This window comes from Carlito syrichta, unplaced genomic scaffold (assembly GCF_000164805.1).
Source record: "Carlito syrichta isolate Samal-C Ts95f unplaced genomic scaffold, Tarsius_syrichta-2.0.1 Scaffold303563, whole genome shotgun sequence".
Classification (NCBI taxonomy): Eukaryota; Metazoa; Chordata; class Mammalia; order Primates; family Tarsiidae; genus Carlito; species Carlito syrichta.
In genome coordinates this window covers 51,074-57,036 of record NW_007247659.1, presented here as the reverse complement: position 1 = coordinate 57,036, position 5,963 = coordinate 51,074, and the positions used below count along the sequence as shown (strand labels likewise).

General features: G+C 40.2%; 1 pseudogene; it reads left to right on the top strand.

Moving 5' to 3' along the window:
- Nucleotides 1-3,672: 3,672 nt before the first annotated feature.
- LOC103261008 lies at nt 3,673-4,611 on the top strand (annotated as a pseudogene).
- The last annotated feature ends 1,352 nt before the right edge of the window (nt 4,612-5,963 follow it).

The window sequence follows — 5,963 nt, the reverse complement described above, 5'->3', positions numbered from 1 at the left end:
TCAGTCTGCCTCAGCTTCCAAGTAGCCGGAATTACAGGCATGCGCTACCATGCCCGGCTGATTTTTTGATTTATTGTAGAGATGAGGTCTCGCTGCCCAGGTGGGTCTCGAACCCGCGGGCTCAGGCAATCCACTCACCCCAGCCTCCCAAAGGCGCAGGATTACAGGCTGAGCCACGAGCCCGGTTCATATTTATACATATTAAGAAAAAGAAACAGGACAGTATATTCACTAAAATGCCACTTACCTTAAAATAATATAGATAATCATGCATGAAAATGATAAATTTCTGTATGAATACATGAGAAACAAAATCTTTAGCTCTTAAGAGCTGACTTAGAAGAATCAAGAAGAAGGGGAGAGGGACATTTACATTTGACCTTATATCTTTCCACACAGTTTGGTTTTTAAAAAAACAGAACATTTATTAATTTTATAATGAAAGACTGTTGTTTTTCAAATGTGAAAACAAATATTTTAAATACAATTTTTGCCCAGCAACATTGTCAACCTTTTACATAGTTCTTTTTGGTCACTCCTAGATATTGGTTCTTCACCTTTTCTGCCTCGATTCAAAAAGCTCAGGGAAGTATAGATCCTAAGGTTTACAAATAGCATTTGTAGATTTACAAGAAAAATGTATGCATTCCACAGTTGGAATGCATGCATTTTCGTATGTTGGGGAATATTAGAATGGCTGTGGCAGTAATAGTCCACAGCTGTGGAGTAGGTGTTGGATCCTCTCTATTTCTCACTATCAAGGGCTTCCATAACCATAGGCAGAGGATTTCTGAGAGAAGAAGTGTAGAGGTCATTTGGGAAGTGGGCTTCATAAAAGCTTGGGATGAAAATTTTTGATGGAATTCTATCATCTAGATGTTTACTATATTTCTTGGAACCAAGCATCAATTGGGGGTAGCTTGGGCTTTGTGGGTCAAATGGAATAAGAGAGAGGCACTGAGAAGCTCAGGGGGTTAAATTTTTAGAGCCTGGGTTGCCTGGTGATAACTTACAGCCTGAACAAGGCAACCTGGGTGTTGAGAGGTTCCTGACGAGGGAGATTTCGAGTTTGACCGTTAAACAACTTTTTGGTATTCTAAAACTTGATTAGCCTCGGGAGGAAAGGTTGAAAGCTTTCTTCAGGTTTTCCTTGACAGCATCCCTGGTGTGTCTCTGAACATGTACAAATTGTTCGTCAGTGAATAACTATCCTTGTAGACAGATAAGGCAGAGAAAGAAGGAAGCAGAGGAAAGAAGAAAGAGGAAGACAGCTGAACTCCACTGAGCACTAGTATTTCTAGACTTTTTCCTAAGTTTTGTGTGGACAGTGTCCTTCACAATGAAGGGAGACTGCAGCAGCTGCCTTTGTCTCCTGAGCACAGCTCTGTACTAGCCAGGAAGGCGGTAGCTTAGCCTGATCCCTGGAGACCAATAGAACTTTCCAGGACAATTTCCTTCTCTGAAGGTGAGTATCTTCCAGTGGTTCCTCTCTGTGAAGTAGAGAGTAGGAGAATATCAGTGTCAGAAAGGCTGGGTTTGGCTGTCTTCTAGAACAAGGATACCTAACCTGAAGAGTGGACTAAGAAATCTGTAGAATAGCCTAGCTCTGTGTGAATACTCACTCCACAATAGAGAGCTGATTCATCTTTTTTCTGCCTAGTGGTGGCGATAGGTACCACACCCTGCACTACTGATGGTCCTGTCCTCTCATTTCCTCCCCCTTTTCCCTTATATCTGCTTGCCATTTTGTAAGGGAGTTTTAGGAAGAGAAACTTCAGGTTGACTAAGCAATACCTTTGTGAAGAGTGAATGGAGAGAGTGAATCAGGTTGGACCGTCTTTGTTCATTTACTGATTTTTCTCTTTAATCTATTCATTGATAGACTCTTTTAAAATATAAAATGAGTGCATACTTTGCGAGAATCAGTTCTTGACACTGGTGATATAAGAAAGATACAATGAATAAGGAATAGAAAAGAGCTACCTTTGAAGTTCTTAATTAGATGCTGGATATTGATGATAAATTAATAAAGAAGTAATAATATAATACGATTTGAGATATTTGTAAGAACCAATAGTAAGACAAATATAGCCTAATACAGGTTAGAGAGTGAATGTATGCATGCAATGTTTTAAAGAAAATTATTAGAAAGAGACTCAAAAAGAGGAGACAATTGAGCAAAGACCTGAATGAAGTGAAGAAAGGGACTCAGATATTCTGTGGAGATCAGAGATCAGCGTGACCCTTTTTGGTGACTTCTGACACTTTTTCTTGCTCCAGGACTCCGGTGAAAATAGGTGGTCACAGAGGAGCTGATCTGCTCTGTGGACTTTTCCAGCCTGCTCTATGTGACTGAATCAAGACTGGTTATGTGCAGGCACAGACTGTCTATTGGGAGTTCTTGTCTCTCTGCTGAAATGAAAGTGCTAGGATCTGGCAAAAACATTTTAGAGAATGCGTTTTCCTCATACCGTAGTTCTTGTTTCCTGACCCTAGTGTGGTGACTTTGTTGGGAGTTGGTGATAAAAGTTCTAGCCTCTTTCCTTTTTCTAGACTTCTCCTTCTCTGTGTCATCTGATGACACTAGGAATAAAAATGTTGGAGTTTGAGGTTGTTAATTCAAAACCGGCCAGATTCTTCCTGCTTGGAAGAGACACAGACACTGAGATGTGAGGAGGGAGATGGCTTTCATCATAAAAATAAAGAGAAAGAAGTGGGTAATCTACTCCAGGGAGTCAACAACCAGAAGTCAGGGAAAGACTAAATACTTTGTCTCAAAATGGCTCTTACTTTATGATTACTATCACTGATGTAAGGACTTTCAAATAAACATGATAGAAATGGAGTCTATGTGTAGAGGACTCAAAAGAAAAAAGTAGCATATCAGTGTGGGATTGACTAGGAATACTTTTCTATTGTTGAGATGCATCAGAACTTAGCAAGATGAGAACATAATAGGCAGAGGAGACAATTTAGTATCATTCACCATGAAAGGGGTGTTATAAATGAGCATGTTGTGATCAGGGTAGTAGACAGGGTGCTAGAGGTTCATTGTTCTGAGAGACAAGGATGCATGCTGGGATGGATGGGTGAGTTTTGGTGTCTATCATATGGTATTCATGACTGTGCCCCTTCTTGGGCTTATACATTTATATTTATATGTGGTACATATCCTTCATGAAACATTTAACATCAACTTTGTATAGAAAATAGTAGGGTCATGTTTTGGAGAGAAGAGCATGAGGGAATTGTTTCTGCAACCTGGAAACGTCTTTAATCTTTTTGATATTAGAAGCTATGTTATAGCTGGGCTCGGTGGCTCAGCCTGTAATCCCGTGCCTTTGGGAGGCTGAGGTGAGTGGATCGCCTGAGCCTGCGGGTTCGAGACCTGCCTGGGCAGCGAAACCTCATCTCTACAATAAATCAAAAAAATCAGCCGGGCGTGGTAGCGCATGCCTGTAATTCCGGCTACTTGGAAGGCTGAGGTGGAAGGATCACCGGAGCCCAGCAGGTCAAGGCTGCGATGGCCGGGAGCGGCGACTGCACTCCAGTCTGGGCAACAGAGTGAGACTTCAACTCAAAAAAACAAACAAAAAAAAACAAACAAAAAAAGAAACTATGTTATCTCCCTTTCATCTCTATAATTCACAAAGAACAAGGGCTCAGAACTAAATGCTGAGGAATGATTCTAGTGCCACTGAATTTTATCTCCTTGGCTTCCCTGGCTCTGAAGAACTATAGCATATTCTTTTTGCTATATTCTTTTTTTTTACCTAGTGATGTTAATGGGAAACACAGTCATCATTGTGATTGTCTGTTTTGATAAATGTCTGCAGTCCCCCATGTATTTATTCCTTGGCCACCTCTCTGTCCTGGAGATTCTGGTCATGACCACAATCGTCCCCGTGATGCTTTGGGGGTTACTCCTCCCTGGGATGCAGACCGTATCTTTGACTGCATGTGTTGCCCAGCTCTTCCTGTACCTTGCTTTGGGGACTACAGAGTTTGTGTTACTTGGAGCAATGGCTGTAGACCCTTACGTGACTGTCTGTAACCCTCTGAGGTACAACATCATTATGAGCAGTCGCACCTGTAACTTTGTGGTAATTTTGTCATGGGTGTTTCAGTTTCTTTTTCAAATCTGGCCAGTGTATGCCACTTTTCAGCTTACCTTCTGCAAATCCAATGTGGTGAACAATTTTTTCTGTGACCGGGGAATTGCTCAAACTCTCCTGCAATAATACTGCTTTCACAGAGTTTATCCTTTTCTTAATGGCTATATTTGTTCTCTTTGGTTCTTTGATCCCTACAATTATCTCCTATACCTACATCATCTCCACCATCCTCAAGATCCCCTCAGCCTCCGGCCAGAGGAAATCCTTCTCCACTTGTACCTCCCACTTCATCTGTGCCATGATTGGCTACAGCAGCTGCTTATTCCTCTACGTGAAACCCAAGCAAGCACAGGCTGCTGATTACAACAGAGTGGTTTCCTTGTGGTTCCAGTAGTGACTCCTTTCCTCAACCCTTTCATCTTCACCCTCCGGAATGACAGTCATAGAGGCCCTTCAGTGTGGGGTGAAACGCTGCTGTCAACTATTCAGGAACTAGCCTCATCCTCAGGCATTTTATATGGGAAAGCAACTTTTATGGATTCTAGAATAATCGGAACAGGATTTTCTGATCTTTGGGCTGCATCATAGACATACCTTTATCAAGTAGTCTGTGTGCAACAAGACATTTATGTTATGGCGAATATTTTTAAAATGATGAGTTGTTACTTAAAATTCCTTGTAATATTTTTTGGTATGTATATATGTATATATTTCTCTTTTTCTCAGCTTTATTTTAGATTCAGGGTATACACATGCATGTTCATTATATGGACATGATGTGTAGAGGTGGAGATTGGGTATCAGGTGGTCCATTCCCCAGATAGTAAACATTTTACCCCACAGGTAATTTTTGAACCCTAAGGACCCTCCCCAGCTCCCCCCTTATTGGTGCCCTCAGTGTCTATTATTTCCATCTCTGTGACCATTAAGTTACCACATATGAGAGGGAACATGCAGAATTTGTTGTTCTGTTTCTGAGTCAGTTTACTTAGGATGATGATCTCCAGCTCCATCCATGTTGCTGGAAAGAACATGATTTCAATCCTTTTAATGACTGTGCAGAATTCCATGGTGTATGTATAACACATCTTCTTTATCCATTCAATTGTTCATGGACACTTAGATTTGGTTCCATAATTTTGCTTTTGTGAATAGTGCTGCAATGGGCATACGAGTACAAATCCAGTTTCATATCATTTTTACATATTGTTGTATTCTCCTTTGCATAGATCCCAAGTATTAGGATTGCTAGTCAAATGGTAATTCAATTTTTGGCTCTGAGAAATCTGCAAACTGTTTTCCATGAAGGTTGAACTAGTTTGCAATCCCACTAACACTGAATGAGTGTTCCCTTTTTTCCCCAACAGTGTCAACATCTGTTGTTCTTTGACTTTCTAATAATAAACATTTGACTGGTGTGAGGTGATACCTCATTGTGGTTTGAATTTGCATTTCTCTGATAATTAGTGATTTTGAGGATATTTTCATCTGTTTGTTGGTCGCTTGTGTGTCTTCTTTTGAGAAGTGTCTATGTTCTTTGCCCACTTTTTGATGGGATTATTTATTTGTTTGTGTTGAGTTATTTCAGTTCCTTGTATATTCTGGATACTAGCCCTTTGTCTGAGGCATAATTTGCAAATATTTTTTTTCCATTCAGTAGGTTTTCTATTCCCTCTGTTGATTATTTATTTTGCTCTGCAGAAGCTTTTTTAGTTTAATTAAGTCTCATTTGTCTATTTTAGTTTTTGTTGCAATTACTTTTGGAGTCTTTGTCATAAATTATTTGTCTAGTCCAGTTTTTAGAATAGTGTTTCCTAGGTTATCTTCTAGGATTATTTATAACTTCAG